The sequence below is a fragment of the Rattus norvegicus genome, chromosome 13, assembly GCF_021556685.1.
Source record: "Rattus norvegicus strain SHRSP/BbbUtx chromosome 13, alternate assembly SHRSP_T2T, whole genome shotgun sequence".
NCBI classification, from domain to species: domain Eukaryota; kingdom Metazoa; phylum Chordata; class Mammalia; order Rodentia; family Muridae; genus Rattus; species Rattus norvegicus.
The window spans coordinates 59,279,288-59,300,208 of NC_141546.1; the positions used below are offsets into that span (position 1 = coordinate 59,279,288).

Genomic DNA, 20,921 nt, shown 5'->3' on the forward strand with positions numbered 1-20,921 from the left:
TTTAAAAGAAGATGAACTGAGAAGAGTATCAGTTTTGATCTCCTATCTATTTTGTTTGTTTCTGAAGATGAAGTTATTTAAGGCACAGAAGACTGGGACAACTTTCATAATCACACCTTGATTTTCAGCTTCAGTTTGTGTGAGAACTAGACTAAGTTCAATCCACCCCTCCACACCTAGTCACATTCTTGGTATGGGATGTTGTGGCCGGGAAAGTGGGAAAACCAATCTATCCACATGGAATTGAAAAATTTGGGTTTTTTTTTCTAAAATAAACTAGATTTTTCACTCTCTGAAACATTACTTACAAGAATTGAGATATATACGTAGTTGTTCAGCGTTCATGGTCACACTTTGATTTCTATAATGTATGTCACTCTACATGTCATTTAATAGTAAGTATATCTTAATAATAGTCTATAGCATGATTATTTGATATTACTCAGTAAAACTATCAAGTTTCTAAATACATTAAATAAGGAATGAGAAAATCCAAGCAACTTGTTTTTTAAAAATAGAGTGAATAAATTTTGTTTTATACAACTGTTAAGATAAAAAAATACCAAGATATAGAAAAATATAACATTTCTAACATTAGCTTAACAACATCCAAAAATATATGCATGAGTCAACCCACTTAGATAGTTTATAATGCAAGACAACAATGCATATTACATTTGTTCATATGGAAGTTATATGTAATAATTTCCACAGAGTGAAGAATAAATAAATGAGAATGCTCTAAAATATTTGCATAATTTTGAAACAGAATAACAATGAGTTTAAGCTAATTTTCAGTTTCAAAATTGTACCCATGTTTCACTGTCTCTGATGTTCTCTCATAGAATATTGAAATAGGCTTAAGATTAAAGAAAATTTAATTCAAAATAATTTCATAAACAGACATTAGAAAGTGATTCATCAGCCATATGTATTTTAGTATTTTCCCAAACATGCTTGGCAGAATAATCACAAAAGTAAGAAAAAACTAGCTGCAGTGCATTTACTGTTATTTGAAACACAGCACTGAAGATGAAGTTATTTACAGCACAGAAGACTGGGACAGCTTTCATAATGGCACCTTGATTTTTCTGACTTGGATATTTTATGCTGATGTGGTAGAATAGTGCACAGAAATAATTGAATAGGGAACCCTTTTTGGCTAAATATTTCATAGGGCTTTCAAACATCATAATGGGGAATGTACCATGGAAGGCTTGGCGTTATATCCCAACAAATTAAATTAGAGAAAGACAGGAAATTGGGTTATTCTAATTTTGGAGCGCTGAACCTTAATGACCTACTTTTGCCACGAAATCTGATACCATACAGGTTCTACAGGATCTTCTAATAGCACTACCAGCTGGAGAAGACACATTCAGAGCTGGACTGTTTCAGTTCTTAATCATTCCAACTCTTTTTTTTTAATTGGATTTTTATTTACATTTCAAACGTTGTCTCCATATCACCTCCTGTGGATATTTTTGTTCCCCCTTCTTTTTTTTTCTTTATTAACTTGAATATTTCTTATTTACATTTCGATTATTATTTCCTTTCCTGGTTTCCGGGCCAACATCGCACTCACCCCTCCCCCTTTTATAGGGGTGTTCCCCTCCCCATCCTTCCCCCACTACCGCCCCCCCCCCCCGACAAACACGTTCACTGGGGGTTCAGTCTTAGCAGGACTAAGGGCTTCCCCTTCCACTGGTGCTCTTACTAGGATATTCATTGCTACCTATGAGGTCAGAGTCCAGGGTCAGTCCATGTATAGTCTTTGTGTAGTGGCTTAGTCACTGGAAGCTCTGGTTGCTTGGCATTGTTGTTCATATGGGGTCTGGAACCCCTTCAAGCTCTTCCAGTTCTTTCTCTGATTCCTTCAACGGGGGTCCCATTCTCAGTTCAGTGTTTTGTTGCTGGCATTCGCCTCCGTATTTGCTGTATTCTGGCTGTGTCTCTCAGGAGAGATCTACATCCAGTTCCTGTCGGCCTGTACTTCTTTGCTTCATCCATCTTGTTTAATTGGGTGGCTGTATATGTATGGGCCACATGTGGGGCAGGCTCTGAATGGGTGTTCCTTCTGTGTCTGTTTTAATCTTTGCCTCCCTATTCCCTGCCAAGGGTATTCTTGTTCCCCCTTTAAAGAAGGAGTGAAGCATTCGCATTTTGATCATCTGTCTTGAGTTTCGTGTGTTCTCCGCATTTAGGATAATTCAAGCATTTGGGCTAATAGCCACTTATCAATAAGTGCATACCATGTGTGTTTTTCTGTGATTGGGTTTCCTCACACAGGATGATATTTTCCAGTTCCCTCCATTTGCCAATGAATTTCATAAAGTCATTGTTTTTGATAGCTGAGTAATATTCCATTGTGTAGATGTACCACATTTTCTGTATCCATTCCTCTGTTGAGGCCATCTGGGTTCTTTCCAGCTTTTGGCTATTATAAATAAGGCTGCTATGAACATAGTGGAGCACGTGTCTGTTTCACATCTAGAAGAACAGCAGATATAATCTAAAATTGTATTGTATTATTACAATTTTCTTTTATCAATACTAGATATTTAATAATCATTGCTCATCTATTTCACAAAGTCCTTTGATTACAGGTCAGTTATTTTGGTGCTTGGAAATAGGATTTGTTTTTGATATTGACAAAATGCAAAAGAGGACTGACCACAGGCTGCTTAACCCCCGTTGCTGCATATACAATGCAATCACTATATATAAGGTTCAGAAAATTTTATGTGAGAGAAAGTGGAAAGATTGTAAGAGTCAGAAGACCAGTATTCCTGCTACTAGATGGGCTCTTTTAGTCATACCAGGAAAGCTGTACCTTTGAAATCTCAATATTATTTTTGCCGAGTAGCACCCTAATAATGCCAAAACCAGTGGATATCAATGTGGATGGAGAAATTTTACTAATATGCAACCCTATATGAATAGCTGAGAGAGAATCAGGTTTTGCTGGACACAAGCTCCTGATGGGTTATTAAATACCAAGTGGTTAGCCATGAATACATGTATATGTAATATTTTATTTGTCTAAATAAAATTATGTCAGTTTTTCATAGTCTTTTTTGAAATTCTCCAAAATATAGATAAATTAAAAGAAAATTAAATCTCTTTTCAACCCAGAAATCTCCCTAAAATTATTAGAGAAACAAAATAGTTTTCACTTTATCATTGAATAAGTATTAAAAGGTTATGTGATTTATATCCCAGGTAATCCAATTAACTTATTTCTCTGTAAGAACAAAATTATTTTTAATAATGAACATATGACACCTATTCTGGTTTGCAAATGGTTACGGGTCTTTGGATAATGCACCCAATCAGCAGCAACTATGACACATAATCTCTGTTAGTGTTACTTTGTAGTGGGAGAGAATGACCATCTGTGTTTGCTAATTGATGTTACCCATGGGGGGAAAGAAAATGAACTTCTAATGTGGTTTTGGAAAGGAGGTGGGACGAAAGTGCTTAGCCTCCTTTTTAGATGCTATGCTAGTAGAGACCCTATGAGATGGGAGGCTATTTTAAGTTATTGTTATATTTTAAGGGAATGGTTATTCCAGTCCTTGCCATAGAATACAATTGTATCGAAAGGCTGACAAACATCTTACTTAACCTCAAAAAGTTATTGAAATTAGTGTGGAAATATATTGATATTAATTTTAAAAATAAATAGAACCTGTGCACATATTTCAAAGAGACATATAACCTATAATCTACACCCAAAAAAGAAAACCTCCCCTCACTTTCAATGGTTGCTTACTTACTTTATTGATTTGTATTTATGCTCAGAATTCCATTCTATGTGGATATGCTAAATACCATCTTATTTTTAGACTAAATTTATGCACTTTATACTGTTAACCTAACCAACTAACCAGCACAATATACCCCAACTGCCCCACTTTAAGGTTGCTTCTCTAAACTCTTTAAAATCAATAAGATTGTTAGAAAGGATACTTAAAGGAATGATAAGTGAATGCATTCTGCATTGTGTTCAAGGCCAGCACTAAACGATGGAACTCTACCACGTACTGTAAGCCACGTTTGGGGACATCATATGCCCCAGGGAGAACCTACTACTGCTATTTGCTAAATGGGCACAGCATTGACCCTTTGCATAAACTTTTCTTTATGCCCAAAAATTGGTACAGCTCTCATCCTTCATCAGAAAACCTTTTCATTGCAGCAGGCACTGACAAGTACAGCAGTTGGCCTCTAGTAAAAGTTCAGAGAGTGTAGAGTTCTCATTGTCAAAAATGAATTCGGTATCAGTCCTCCTCTCAATGTCTTGGGAAACATCCTTGAAGAGGGGTTATACCTCTTGTACGAGTTTGGAAATACTGTGACACGACACTGTTGTTTGTATATTTCAGAGCTACTGTGTTCATGAACACAATGGCTGTTACAACTCCCTGCCCCAAACCTGTATAAGGTCAAGTCATTAAAGATTCTAGCATTGTTCACAATAGAATACATGAACCCAAATGCCCTCTACATAGCTATTGGCAGTAATGGCTTTGGTGGTAGGGAATGTGTGTTTTCTTTTCAGGTGACCACAGGTAAGTGGTTTCTGTTAAACTGGATGTCTTTATACAAAAGAATATATAGACAGCTCTAATCATTTCTGTTTGCTGATTTGTGTGTGTGTGTGTGTGTGTGTGTGTGTGTGTGTGTTTGTTTGTTTGTTTGTCTGTTTTTTTTGAAACATGCTTTTTCTGTGTAGCCCTGGCTATCCTGAAACTAACTCTGTGGAGCTCAAGGTCAGACATTGGCCTTCTTCGGTATCCCGACTGCTGGGAAGAAGAGGATGAAGAACAGAAGTTTTGGAGTCTGGAGAGATAGATAACATAGCTTTTAAGGTAACTTGCTATTCTTGCAGAGGACGAGATGTCAATTCAAAGCACCCGCAGTGCAGTTCACAAGCACTTCTAATTTTGGTTTTATTTGATTTGCCACTCTCCTGTGGCTGCCATGAGCACCAGGCAGACATGTGGTGCACACACATATGTGTAGGTAGACACTCATATCCATAAAGTTTCGAATAACTAAATAAATCCTTAAGCAAAAAGCAAGTCAAAAATGGAAGGAGAGATTGGAAAGAATAGCAAAAGGTTGAGGTGGGAGGGAAATATGAAGAAAAAAATGACCAATTTAATCAAAATATTTGTATATAGATATGGAATCTCAATATGTACATAAGTAAAATAAAAGCTTAAAAAGGGAACAGTGTTCCTTGTCTCATCATAAATATATTAACAAATTTATCTCAATTTGTAGAATGTTGTAGCATCCTAGTTTTAATTCATAGAATATAATTGACTAACCCATCTATTTTTGTGTTCCTCAGTTATTAATTTTCATTGAATAATAGAAGAACTTTCCAACTTGCTTGGTTTTCTCCACTTATCATGTCCTACTGGATGATTTCCTTTTGATAGCAAAAGACATAGTCTTTTACTCCCTTGGCCCTAGAGCTGTCTATTTCTTCAAGGTGCCTCTTAGATTTTAACAGAGACCTGCTTAAAGAAGTCAATAACTGGGTACTAAATTTACTTAATGATGTTGACATATCACCATTCTCTGTCTTCTGGCAACACATCAAGAATTTTTTTGATATTTGGAGCATATATATTTCTATATACATCTATTTTGAAGCAAATTAATTCATACTATCATCTCTAGTTCCACTCCAGGAAAAGGTACCTTTTCATCTCCACCATTTCTGCATGTAAAACTTTGTTCTGATTGTGATTAATTATATCTTTTTATTCTGTATCAAGTCAATTATATGATAAGACTTTCTTCATTTAGCCAAATCTCCAATCAATACTACCACCAGCAACATGTTCTACTTCAGTTCCTTATCATGAAAAATCCTTATTCAGTCTGGATCACTGTCAACCATTGCTTGTCCTCAAAGTTATCTCAAGTTTAAAAACAAGTGCTAGGCTATTTCTTTCAATGGAATTTCTCACCCCACACAAGTTCGTGAGCCATATTTACTAATTGAAGTTCTTAACTTTCAAAGAAAGTAAAATTCAAATAGTAAGAAAAAGTTAGTACTTCCTTATACCTTTTACATCCAAGTACATTAAATGCACACACACACACACACACACACACACACACACACACATACACCTGTACTTTTTTTTTACTTAATTTAGTGTACTAAGAGTCTTCAAAAATTATCAAACAGAATTCTTTACTAGGAAGACTTATAACATGCTTGTTTATGTTCAGAAGTATGGTCTATTGCAGAGAAATGTTAGATGCTGCAGAAGCTCATTAAATACTCAGCACTCAGGGCTTATAGTGGGCGAGAGTCAGTGGAAATCTCTGTCTGGATCATATAACATTCCTGACACAGGGAAAACAGGAGTTCAGCCTAAAATCATCCTGTGTGTACAGACCACTTAGCAACAGTAAGCCGCCCATCATTTGGGAGTATAAAAGAGAGACTGTCATATCCAAATTCTGCTAATGGCTGACCTTTCACAGTAATTTTAAAGTAACCTTTGAACATGTTTTATATTTGTATTGAAATATTTAATTGATTTAAATATACCAAATTATTGGAACAACTGTTCTATCATTGTATTTCTACTCTTAATACTTGTTTATCATTAATAGATTATTTATAAAGTACCATTCTTTTTAAGCCCATCTTGAATTAGCTGTTCAGTTCCCCGTATTTTGGTGCTTATTATGAGTGTCAAAGTTTGAATTTGCAAGCAATTCTGTTGGTACTGAAAGGTGCTTATTTCTGACAATGCTTTCAGTAAACTGGTGCAATAGATGGTCTTTGAGAGTTTTTCCTTTAAATTTAGATAATGACTATAACAACAGTGGCATAATTCATATATTTAGTACTGATATTTGTTGCATATTAATGAAACTCTTATCTACTGTACTGGGCTAATTCTTGCCATATTTATAACTCAACTCCTTTCAGTACTGGTGACTTAAATATTCAGCTCAGATTATTTCTACTGTGTGACACCCTTCAAATGTAATCTGCTACAGAATAACATCTTCCTTTGTTTCTCTAATAGAGTGAGAATGATCTCTGTTGTTTTATAACTCACTTCAGCACTTTGAAAAATGGTGTATTAGTCATCGTTTTCTAAAGAAAAAAGAACATATGGAAAGGATATTTATTCATTCTATAAATATATGGAGATTTATTAGAATGACCTACAGGTTGTGGTACAGCCAGTACAATTGCTATGTAACCAAAGAAAATCCAGGAATGAAGTAGTTTTTCAGACCATGAGGCTGGATATCTCAGCTCGTCTTAAATATATGCAAGAATCTCAAAAGAGCAAGCTTCCTTTTTATGCATCTTATACTTAGGCTGTTAGCAAAAGAGTTAGTACAGAATAAAGGTGTACATACACACCTCAATAGATACAGATTAAAAATAGTTCTTTCCACTTCTTGTTATTTAATTAAGAAAAAAAATCATCTCAGGTGTACCTAGTCGGTGGGTTTTATTTATTCCACATGTAGTCAAGTTGACAAAGAAGAGCCATTACAGGTCTACTCCTCAGCATAACACGAAATCACATTGCCTCATGTCATGCTTAATTTCCAAATAAAAATAATACCCAGGTCATCATTAAGCCTAACATCATAAAACTATCCCTTAAACCATGGCAAAGATGTTATAAATTTGAGAATAGTTGGCAATGTCCCTTGACAGTCTGATGGTATCTCAAAACTTAAATATGATTAAACACTGATTTTCTTAATTGATGTAATATAAATGATAAAAATAAAGAAAAGAAAGCAAATATATTCATCAACACATTCTTAACAAACTATAACAGAAACACTCATATCAATTATAAAAGGCTTCCATTTTGCCTTTCCAACAATAATCACCCTTACTCCACTTATCAAGGAACCAATGTGAGAATTCTGCCAAGTTTTAAATACATCAATACCTAATGTACATTCTTGAACTGGGGAAATAATAAGATGAGTTTGGAGAAGCACTGGACTCATTGTGAGTCAGACTACAGATAAATTTTCATTAATCCCTGACCTCCATAAGCTTCTACTTTAACTGGAGGGCCCCAATATTTTTGGGATCCCCTGAAATCAGTGTCCATTCAGAACCAAGATTTATTAGACTTTGGAAAGTCTAAATGTTTCATCTCCTCTGGGTGTAGAATTACCCTTGAAAAATGATGAAAAATGATTTCCTCTGAGAAATGACTGGAAAAATGCGAATGGTGTAACTCTCAGCAATTTTATTAAGGTCCTTTGTCTGAGGAAGCTGGTCATCCCTTTGGTTAAACTTTTCTGCAAATTGGATCAAATCTGGTAACTGGTTCATGGGCTAAGATTCCCTCTTGCCGTAATCCAATGTAGCCTTTCTTTCATTTGTTTTAGAAGTTTTCAGCTTATACAGATCAATGATGTAATAGGCTTCTTGCCTATATCATATATGGAAACTTGGATTTGCCATTACCAAACATCCTTATGCCACCATGAAAATCACTTTTCCTGTTGTATCATAGGTTAGGCTTTGGGCATTGCTTTGTCTATGCTGTCCATTATAACTGATCACTTTGCCTTTGGCGATTCATTGCTACCATCTAATCCTGCTACTTTGGGGTCCTGTTGGAGGGCCCTGCTGCTGAAGGCTGCAGTCCGTCATGTCTGGAGAGCATTCTGAATCAGGTGCAAAATGGAGACTTCCATCTCCCAGCAGTGCTTCTTAGTCTCTGCATGACCTTTTTTGAAAGAATTCCCTGAGAAAGGATGCCTGGCTTATCTTAGGTATGAGCTTTAGCACAGATACCTGATAAATGCTTTTTCCCTGATGCCCATATGATAATTAGGTGCTGGCTCTCCCCTGGACTAAGGACTATGCTGCCTAATGCAAAAGAAGAATACTGTAAACACCTATCAGGCAGTCCCCTAGCTACTGACCTCTGCCTATATATTCCCCTCACCCTGGAAATACAATTGAGCTGCCTTTCTGAAGCTGGTCCTAAGTAGTATGCCATTCCACCGTACACATAGGCCATCTCAACCCTCTCTTCCACTCTGCACCTTTTGCCTCTGTTAGCTGGTTGCCAATGACACCCAGGGACAAGTGGAAAACCACAGGATCTAATTATTCCATTGCCTTTAATTCATTAAACTGAGCAACAACATCTCCAAATCTAACATACATTGCTTTGCTTGTGATGCCTGTTAAAATAACTAAGAATAGTTTGATTTTTGGCCTCTGCTATTTCTGGCCATTATGGAGTCAGCAGTAATGAACATGATTAGACAAGTATCTCTGTGATAGGATGGAAGAATCCTTTGGGAATATCCCTCAGAAGTGAACAGTTGGATCTTGTGCTGTAGAAGTCTCCAGCTTCCTGAGGAAGTGGATGTCTACATGATCCTCTGGAAGTGGATGTCTACAACTTGCACTCTTACTAGCGATGGATGAGCATTTATCCTTACGCCATCTTCTTACCAGCATGAAATGTCAATTGTTTTATTAATCTTGTTCATTCTGAGTGGTATAAAGATGAAGTTGCGAATTGTTTTGTTTTACATTTCTCTGATGATTAAGCATGTTGAAGTTTTCTTTAAGTGCTTCTTGGCCATTTGAATTTTCTCTATTGAGAATTCTCTTTATAGATCTATACTCCATTATTAATTAGGTTATTTGTATTCTTGATGTCCTGTTTCTTTTCAAATTATTTATGTACTTTAGATACTACCCTTCTATTAGATATGCAGTTGGAAAAGATCTTTTTTCTTTTTTTTTAGCCTGAAGCTTTATCTGAACAATGGTGCCTTTGTCATAAAGAAGCTTTCCACTTTTATGAATTCTCAGTTACTAATTTTTGTTCTGACTTCACATGCTATTGATTTTCTGTTCAGAGTCTTTTCTGGTGCCAGTGAGTTCAAAATATTTCTCATTTTCTCTTCTATTGGGTTCAGTGTATCCAGCCTTCTGTTGACATCATCATTCAATTTGGAAATAAAATGTTTAAGGGGTGTTAAGTATGGACATCTTTGGATTATCCCATATATGACCTGCCAGTTTAACCAACACCATTTGTTTAGAATGGCCTCTTCTTACCAGTGTGTATTGCTTGCTTCCATACATGTATTCAATTATTTCTGTGTCCTTGATTATATTTCATTTTCTTTGTTTCTTTTCTACTTTACAGCATTTCATTTTTCTATTTCTATTAATTAATTGATTTTTTTGTCCTGACTGCAGTTTTTCCTTCTTCCTTCCCTCCCAGTCTTTCTCCTCCTTCTCTCAATCGATTCCTACTCCATTTTTCTTCATAAAATGGGGAGTCTCTCATGGCTTATTTCTTTTTTATTGCTTCTAATTTCAGTAGAAATTTTGAGAGTTTCTCTCCAGTTAAGGTTATGTTGGCTATAAGATTGATCTGAATTGTTTTATTATATTGAAAAATGTCACTTTGCATGTATGCTATCTCCAAATCTTCCCTCATGAAGTAGTGTTCTTAATCTAATAAGAAGATCATATATTTTTCTTTCAGTCTTTATTTTAAAGTAGATTATACTTAACAATTTACATATGCTAAGTCATCACTGCATCTCCAGGTTGAAGCCTATTAACTCATGGTAGATTGATATATTTTTAGATTTGGTTTGCAAGTATTTTGTTGAGAATTTCTGCATCTATGCTCATAAAAAATTGGCCTGTAATTTTTTTGTTGTTGTTATGTCTTCTCATATAGTTTAGGTATCAGAATAACTAGTATTCTTTCTGTTCAATGCTTTTTGATGAGTATTGGTGCTAACTCTCCTTTGAATGTCTAATAGAACTCTGCAATATATAATCTGGGCCTGTGTTGCACCTTGCTACTAAGGACTATCATGTCCATTATGTTGGGACAGCTTTCCTGAGTTCAGGGCAAAATGGAGGACTCCCTTTTCTTAGTGGAGCTTTATCTTCCTTGCCTGTTCTAGGGAGCCCCATCCCACATTCTACCTGGGGAATATCATGGAATCCCCAGAGAAATTACAGGTTCAACTTCCTCCAATGCTTCTCCATTCAAATGAAATATTTCCAATACCTTCAGCCTCAGCCAATGACTCCAATGACGCTAAGAAGAACCCATTATGACTGTGCATGGTTCATATATACAGCTCTGGTTCACCCCAAGAAAAGTGTATACAAACAAGCCCACCCCGAATAAAGGTATACACACAAACTAAAATAATCTCAGAGTGTTGTTTCATTGGATATCCTAAGATAAGGTCTTTTCTCTCACCTTGCCCCAGCCTTGACTCCTACCCTGACCAATATCCTGCAGACCCCATCCATTCTGGATTCTACTTCATCTTTCCTGCCGTGTGGATATACCACACACTCTAAGGAAAGACATGGATCTCAGAAATCAGCTCTGTTTCATCCTCCCCCATTTGTTGAGCAGAAGCATCTGTACTCCACAAGGGAAGAAGCTAAAAATGGAACTACAACCCTGAGCTTGCTCTGTCTCTCTGTCTCCCTGTCTCTCTCTTGCTCTCTCTCTTTCTCTCTTTCCTTATTTACTTTGATTAGAGATTTTTAATTATTACTTCTACTTTACTAAGTGTTTAAAGTATTTTAAATTGAGTTATCAGACTCAATTTAACTTTGCTATATGGTGTGTGTTAAACACATTACTATTACTACCCACCCCCATTTCCCCTTTAATTTCTTTTCTTTAATTCTTTCAGTTTGGTGTCCTACAGGTTTTTAAATTTTTCCCTTATGATTTCTTGCTGTGTATACACATTATTCCCTCTTTTCAGAGCTAATTTTGTTAATTTGTATATTTTTATTTTTAAAATTAATTTGGATTTGGTTTTTCAATATAATTGATTTTTTTCAATGAACTATATCCTTCATTCATTATCATCATCATCATCGTTTTGTAGTCATCATTGCTGTCATCACTGTCCTTGTCGTCGTCATCATCATCATCATCATCATCATCATCATTACCATTTGTTTTTATTTTATTGATTTGAGTCATGACATTGGTTATTTCTTTATATCTATCTTTTTGGGTGTTTTTTTATTTTTGTTGTGGTTGTTGTTGTTCTGGAGCTTTCAGGCATGTTGCTAATTTATCAATATGAAATGTGTCTAATTTTTTTATGTAACCACTTAGTGCTGTAAACTTTCCTCTTACTACTGCATTCATTGTGTCCCATAAATTTGGGTATGTTTTGTTTCCATGTTTATTTGACTCTAGAAAATACTTAATTTCTTCATTTCTGTTTTATCCACTTTTCATTCAGTATAGAGTTGCTTGCTCAGTTTTCTTGAGTTTGAAAGAATTTTGTTTTCATATGCAGATTTAATCTGTGGTAGTCTAATAAGGTGCAGGGGGTTATTTGAATATGTTTTCCTTGAATGCTATGCATGAGTTACTTGAGACATGTAACTGGTCAGTCAATAATTGTTTGAACCCTCTACATTCTCCAGCATTTATTTTCAACTGTTTCCTCAAAATCATAGGATGCTGATTGTGAATTCTGTCAATGTAGTTTTTTTTAAGGTTTTTGGTTCCACACCTTTTATATAAACTGAGGACCTAATTCCACTGATGTATATTTTTCATATATTGAAATTAAACTGAAAATGCACCATTCTTGATGTATTTTTCTTCATCTACTTTAACAAGCCACAATTTAAAAAGAAAAGAACCTATGCCAGGCTTAGATGTTATTTTTTCATAATTGCAACGACACAAATGATATTTAAGAAGGAATTCACATATGTAGTGGCTTGAATGGAAATGCCCCTGCATTGGCTGAAGGATTTGAAGCCAGTTTGTGGTGCTCGTTGGCTTATGGGACTTTTAGGAGTCCGTTTCCTAGAGAAAGCACATCACCTGTGCTTTGAGAATTTATGTCATTGCTTTACTTCTAGTTTGCTGTTCCCATTGCAGGTCTGTAATTGGAGATGTGATGTCAGCTTTCTGCTCTGATTATCTACTGCAAAACCTACTTCACCATTGGGCAGTTTCTCTTTGAATTCATAAATTACGATGAATTCCTCTCTAAGCCAATTTTGACCATAGTATTTTTGTCATAGAAATGAACAGTAACAACAGAATGAGAGTAAACTCTCTATTCTGAGTCATTAAAATGCTAATGTATTTAACAACCATGATACAACAATTAATGAAAGTCAAGCATTGTATTCTCTCTATAAAAGTAATATGATAATTACAATCAACATGGGAAGTATTGCTAGATATGCTTCCGTGTAGGCAAATTCAGAGATTATGAATTAGAAATTCGAGGGGAACTTTGAAGAGTCCAACATCTCTCAATGTGGTAGAGAAGATCTAAGGAAAGGAACATAGGATCTGGAGTAAGGCCATTGATCCTCCACATTCTGCATGTTACTGTGGTCTGGAAATAAGTATATTTTTATTAACATATGTCAGATTTAGTATTGTGTTTAAAATGTGAAAATTAACATGGCTACTTCTAAAACTAAATCTTAAAAAGTTAGATGTTTATTTGGTGTTTAATTATCATTAAAGAGAAAAAAATCACAAGCAAAACAGACTAGCAGGTTTAATCCTGTAGTTGCTATTGAAATCCCTGTGAAATATCTTTGTCAAAAACCTTTGGAGCTTATATATAGAATGTGAAAGTTAAATGTTTTTGTTGTTTATTTTGTAGTGAACATTTAAAAATTCAATTTAACCACAATTATTTATTTGATAAGTCAGGTTAAAATTCAGTAAGAAAAGACATCCAAAGCCCTGGCAAAAATCAAACCAAGATGAAAACACTAAAACTGTATCTGAAGGAAGAGGAAAAGCCAGGTACAATGTGAAAACATCCGGATATGCTAATCATGTTTTTCTAGTCTGTGCAGCCACTTAACATATCCACAAATGGGAATAACAAGATTAGTAGCACCAAATCAAATTTTGATTGACTTTCAACATAGGAGCAAGCATACTCTAATTTTCACTGTAAATACAATTTGAACAATACAGCAGAGGTAACATAAATCCATTTCAATAGCATTGCTTCATGACGAACAATGCCATGTACTCTAATGACGTTTCTGGAGTGACATAATTATGTCTTAAATTTGTCAGTGATTATATATTTTCATACAAACTCGTAATACATAGAACATGGCCGCCATTAAGGGAAAAGCTGTCCTCAAAGGATAATTTTTTTTAATCCTGTTTATTGTTATATTTTTCTTTTTGTTTGTTATACATATTTTCATATATTTGTGTGCAGTTTTGCCTAGAATAAGTGTATTAAATGATTTTCACTAAATTTTGGAGCATTTCTTAGACATATAATATATATATATATATATACACATATAATATTAGATCAAAGTTAAGGTTGATTTATTACTTTCTTTCTTTTTATGAGTACTGTTTGAAACAGAGCTCTCTTAATTTAGGCAATCATACCTTAAGGAAGCTGATTAGATAATTAGGTAAAGTCATAAAGGTCTGAGAAGTAATTATGGTCTAAAGCATAGTTTTTTCTCAAAGAGCATTACGGTTTCCACAGGACAACTGAATACTGTCATACAAAGCAAAGAGGGTTAATAAAATGTGAATATACATTCAACATGTCATAAAGTGACCCTTGTGAGAATGGTTCAGTAATTAGGCTGTGGGAACGGAATGAATGGAGCGTTAGTTCTTTTCTTATTGGGAGCAAAGAGGTTGCCGATATTTTTAGCTACTCCAGTTCAAGCTTTATTATCAAATTGATGTATAAGAACATTAAAATTGTCATTAGATGATAAGCTTGAGTCTTGTGGTATATTTGCTATGTAATACTGTAAGAATGAATAGTTTAATTAGACATATCTCTGCTATTTTGATGTCAAATTTAAAGTATCATATGAACTAGGTAATAGAATGAGATATTTCCTTTAAAATATTCATTGAGAATCATAGTGTACCTGTGTACATTAAATTGCAAACTATGTTTTATCTCATTAAATCTTAAATTTAAAGTAGTTATTTGTAGATGGAAACATTTGATAATGTTTTCTATGATAATTGCCACAAAGAGAGTCAGAGCAATGGATACACATGCAGGCTTTCAGATACTCAGTAACAGACAGCTCTGTTAGTTCATTTTCTCAAATGATACTTTCTGTACTTACCTGGATATAGTGGTTCTCAGGGTTTTGTGTGATAAACAGACTTCTTTTCTGATGCCCTCTCTTATGCTTGTCATTGCCTTTTTTATTTAAGGAGAATTTTCATATCCCTATTATGTACCTAAATGAAATAGTAAGATTATAGTTCAGCTTAAAGTCACTAAAAATGAGAGTTCATCCTATCTACTTTTGAAGTAGAATACTCTCTGTTCCATTTTCAATACATTAATGACTCATAAATAAATTGAAAATATTGTTTCTATGAGAATTAAGAGGAAATATCTGATAATTTATATAGGACTTAGCAACAGAATAATTCATAAGTGATGGATTTATAGGGCATTTGCAAACAGTATAACATTTAATAGGTCATATCATTAGTCTAATATTCCAGAAGAATTTGTTTACTTGAATACAATGATTACAGAAGTGAATCTTTACTCTGTCTTATTGATATTTTCTTAGTATATGCCTCCTATAAGTTTTATTTATTTTGAGAGTTAGTACTGAAAGATTATTTTAAAGATTGGAGTTTACCTAATGTCATCTCATCTAAATTGAGTACAGGAGGGCAAAATTATTCAAAACTTATGTATATTTTTAGTGCAAAAATTAATTCTATTCATAGGATAGTATGAATTATTTAATATATATATTTCAACATTCAAAATGTGAATTTCTGAAAATATTTATCACATACTTACAATTGAAAAAGCTTTCATCTAGCATTTTTGAAATAGAAATTACATTATCATTTTTTATTGAAAATATTTTTATACAGCAATTTGACTCTGAGTTACTTTTTCCTAACCAACTCAAATGTTCCACACCTCTGCAGCTAGCAGAGTGCAAACTTACACTCTCATTAGAAAACAAACTGATAAAACAATCTGTGAACAAAGAAATTGAAGTAGATCTCAGAAGATGGAAAGATCTCACATGCACATGGATTGGCAGGATTAACATAGTGAAAATGGACATCTTATCAAAAGCAATCAATAGATTCAATGCAATCCCATCAAAATTCCAATTCGACTATTCAACAGAGAAACAAAGAGCAATTCTTAAATTTATCTGCAATATCAAATTCCAGGAGAGCCAAAACTATTCTCAACAAAAAAGGAACTGCTGGGAGGTATTACTATCCCTGACCTCAAGCTATACTATAGAGAAATGATTATAAAGTACATGGTATTGATAAATAGACAAACAGGTAGATCATGGAATAGAACTATGACCCAGAGTTAAACCCATATACTTATAGTCACTTGTTCTTTGCTAAAACCTTCTGGTGGAAAAAAGACAGCATCTTAATAAATGATGCTATTCTTAACTGGTGGTCTGTATGTAGGAGAGTACAAGTTGATCCTTTTTTATCACCTTGTACACTGCTCAAGTACAAGTGAGTCAAGGACTTCCCCATAAAACCAGATAAACTGAAACTAATAGAAGAGAAATTGGGAACAAACCTCAAACACATCAGCACAGGAGAAAAACTCCTGAACAAAACACCAATGGCTCAGGCTATAAAATCAACAATTGACAAATATGACCTCATAAAATTGAAAAGCTTCTGTAAGGCAAAGAACACCATCAATAGGACAAAATGGCAACCTACAGATTGGGAAATGATCTTTGCCAACTCTGCATTAAATATAGACCTAATATCCAAAATACACAAAGAATACAAGAAGTTAGACAACAGAGAATCAAATAATCCTATTAGAAATGGGGTAGAGAGCTAAATAGAAAATTTGCAACAGAAGAATTATGAATGGCCAAAAAAACACCTAAAGAAATGATCAACATCCTTAGTCAGCAAGGAAATAAAAATCAAAATGACTCTGAGATTCTACCTCACACCAATCAGAATGGCTAAGAACAAAATCTCAGATGGCAGCACGCATATGCTGGTGAGGATATAGAAAAAGAGGAACACTTCTCCATTGCAAACTGGTACAATCCCTCTGGAAAGCAATCTGTCAGTTCCTCAGAAAATTGCAAATCATTATAATTGAAGACCCAGCTCTACCATTATTGGGCATGTTCCCAAAAGAAACACCACCACACCACAAGAATACTTGCTTTACTATGTTCATAGCAGCCTTATTTGTAATAGCCAGAAACTGGAAACAACCAAGATGTCCTTCAACTGAAGAGTGGATACAGAGAACATGGTTCATTTACCTAATGGAATATAATTCAGATATTAAAAACAAGGAAATCATGAATTTTTCAAGCAAATTGCTTGATCTTGAAAATACCGTCCTTAGTGAGGTAACTAAGACCCAAAAGAACATGCATGGTATGTACTCACTGATAAGTAAATATAGCTCAGAAGTACAAAGTATCTAGGATACAACCTACAGATTGTCAAAAATATAACAAGCAGAAAGACCCAAGTGAGGAGGCTTGAATCCCATGTAGAAGAGGGAAGGAAATAATCACTGGAGGTAGAGGGAGGGAGGGACCTGAGTGGCAAAAGAGACAAAGAGAGAAGGAACTGTGTGGCAGAGAACACAAGGAGGAAAAAAGGAAGAGAATCAGATGTGGAGGGCAAGGACAGGAGAGAAGTCCAGAGGATCAAGAGAATGGAAGGAAATAAGCAGCCTTGGGGAGTGGGAGGTGGGGGAACCCTCTAGAAAGTGCCAGACACCTGGAAGGTGAGACATTCTCATGACTTATTGGGGGTGACCTATCTCTAATAGATAGATAGGTCAAAGGAACTTATCTCTAATAGATAGACAGACCCTTAATGGAGTGACAGGGCTACTAACCCACAGTCAAAATTTCTGACTCAGAATTTTTCCTGTCTTAAAGAACTTTAAGTACAAAAATGGAGAAGAGACTGAAGAAACAGTAGTTCAATGACTGGCTCAACTTGGAATCCATCTCAGAGGCATGGAGAGAACACCAAGGCCTGACACCATTATCCATGCTATGATGTGCTTACAGATGGGACCCTGGCATGGTTGTAAACTGAGTGGCCTAACAGTACCTGACTGAGACAGAAGCAGATACTTAACACCCAGTCAACCTTTGGACCGAAGTCAAGGACTGCTAGGGTTGAATTAGGGAAGGACTGAAGAAGCTGAAAGGGAGAGCGACCCTATAGGAAGGTCAACATTCTCAACTAACCCAGACCCTAGGGATCTCCCAAGACTGAGCCACGATACGAAGATACATGGGTTGGTCCAAAGCCCATTGCACAGATGTAGCAGAGGTCTGCTTGATCAGGCCTCATCCATAATCCAGAAGATACCTTCAATTGGTAAGTGCTTGCACTATCATTTGTTATAGCAGTCCTAATGTGTAACAATATCAGAGCACGGCTCTATTTGTTTCAACGTCAGTCTTGTTGCTTACTACTTATCTCCCTTGTCTCCCTGACTCTGCTAACCACTATATCTCAATTTTAAGAGTTTATTTAGTCCACGAAAAAAGTGAGGTCATGTGTTTTATGTCTTCCTGTGTTGGGCTTGTTTCACTTAACAAAAACCTGCAGGAATATCATTTAAACAAATAGTTAATTTTTTTTGAAAGTGGGATTGATTCAGATATTCAGAAAAAGTTTGTTAAACAGACCATAAATATGAGAGCACAGCCATTGATTTCTGTGTACCAGATCAGAAAGTGAAATTATATAATATGAATGGAATTTGCTTTATTTTAATAATTTTTACTTAAGCAGGTTATAACATATCGGATCTTATAAAGGGGGAATAAAGTAAAACTTTAAATAAGGTATATGTTGTTATATTTCAGTTTATTTTTAGTTCTCCAAAATACAATTTTCATTCTTATAAGAAATTGAATATATAAACCTAAAGAGTTTCTATTAATATTTTATGACTTAATAAGAATGGTGGACTAGATAATATTGTTTCATAGTGCTTATTAACTTTAAGTTTTGAAACAATAATATTTAGGGGATAGCATAATTCCTAAGAAAGAAAACTGATACAATCACATAAATCAAAGTGAATATTTCAAAGATTTATACTTAAACTGCAAGATAAATAGAAATAAATAAAAATTAGTTATGATAACAAAACTTACAGTTCAGCTTTCTTTTTTTTTTTTTTTTTTTTTTTTGAGCTGGGGACTGAACCCAGGGCCTTGCGCTTGCTAGGCAAGTGCTCTACCACTGAGCTAAATCCCCAACTCCACAGTTCAGCTTTCTATTCTTTGTGCACTCATCATATCGCATGGATATTTATGTAAACGTTTTGACTCTTTCATGTACAGGAGGAAATTTTTTAATAAAATGTATCAAATGTAAATACATAATATTAAATTTAAAAGGTAACATACAGCCTGTAATACAATACAGCATTTTCAGACATATGTTCTTACCTGAAGTTTCTGCAGCTAAACTCCGTACAAAAGAAACAGAATCAAACAAAACTTCAACTGCCATTTATGATGTAAGAATCACTATTTAATACACTCAGGGACTCAGCAAAATAGTTTTATGCACAGAACAGATGCAGTATTACCCCATGTGGGCTACTGGATCTATTTATAGAGAGGCCAAATGTCACAAGTAAGTTTTCTGAATGCATATTCATTGTGTCAGAATGACTGAGAATATTATGGAAAATATCTTGTCAGATTGCTTGTGAAATGTGAGCACACATGCATTTCAAATGGAAATATAGTCTTGGAAGATATCAGCAAAATTGGTGACTATATTGGAGACAGAAACATTAGCACATGAAATGAAACATCAGACCCATAACCAATACTTAACGTTTCATGACTTCAAAGCTTCTTGTTAGCTAGAATATTGCACATTTGATAGCTTTCTTTTAGTTATTTTAGACAGGAGAAGTAATTAAAAGAAGAAAAATTCAAATATTCATCCTAGACAATATTTCTAATTTAATTACTAGCTCTAAATTCATAGTGAAGTCAAAGTTGGGGAGGAAAAGCCTCCTAACTCCAGGTTGGAGCTTTGAGCAGGGATGGAAAATGTCAAATTGGAAAATATACCTATAATTATTGCTATAATTTAGAATCCATTTTATAAAATACGTAGGAAAAGATATGTTCTTAAGCAATAGATGGAAACAACTCTCGAAACTGCTGAAATGTAAGGCCTGTTAATAAATATACGACAAGTAAAGCGCTTACCTAGGAAGCGGAAGGCCCTGGGTTTGGTCCCCAGCTCCGAAAAAAAGAACCAAAAAAATAAATAAATAAATATAGGACAAATTAATGTTTTAGAAGTTCAAATAATACACTACTTCATAAGTACTATACAAATAAGTTTTGATAAACAGAAAAAAAAATGAAGACGTCCTAGCTGAGGAGGAAGAGAGGAATCATAACTTCTCATGAGACACTTATACTGTGGCAACAGCAATTATGTTGTATTTAAAGTTTAAATAGAATAAATATAATTAGTTTTGACCCTGTCTTGTGAACTATTTTAATGAAAGCACAACAGGGGTAGGTACTGTAGACTTCATAGATACTAGGATTTTGAACCATAATATAAACTTGGGACTCTGGCTACAGAATCAGCTCTTTTTAATGATTCAATATTTCACTTAATTTTAGTTGTGTACATGTTTGTTCATGTGTGTGTGCTTGTGTGTATGTATGTATGCATGTATGTATGTGTTTGTAGGTGTCTCTACAAGTTATAGGTGCCTTTAATGGGCAGAAGAGGGCATCAGAAGAGGGCATGAAATCCTCTAGAGCTAGAGTTTTAAGGCCGGTCATTTAGAGGATAAGGGTACTTGGA

At 34.8% G+C, this 20,921-nt stretch overlaps 1 long non-coding RNA gene across 1 annotated transcript in view; it reads left to right on the forward strand.

Annotated features, from left to right (window-relative positions):
- Positions 1-20,921, forward strand: part of LOC108352547 (uncharacterized) — a 209,007-nt gene that overhangs the window by 112,140 nt on the left and 75,946 nt on the right. Inside the window, exon 4 of the long non-coding RNA XR_015635527.1 lies at positions 4,739-4,874. This is a non-coding gene — a long non-coding RNA (uncharacterized LOC108352547). The remainder of the gene's footprint in view (positions 1-4,738; positions 4,875-20,921) is intronic.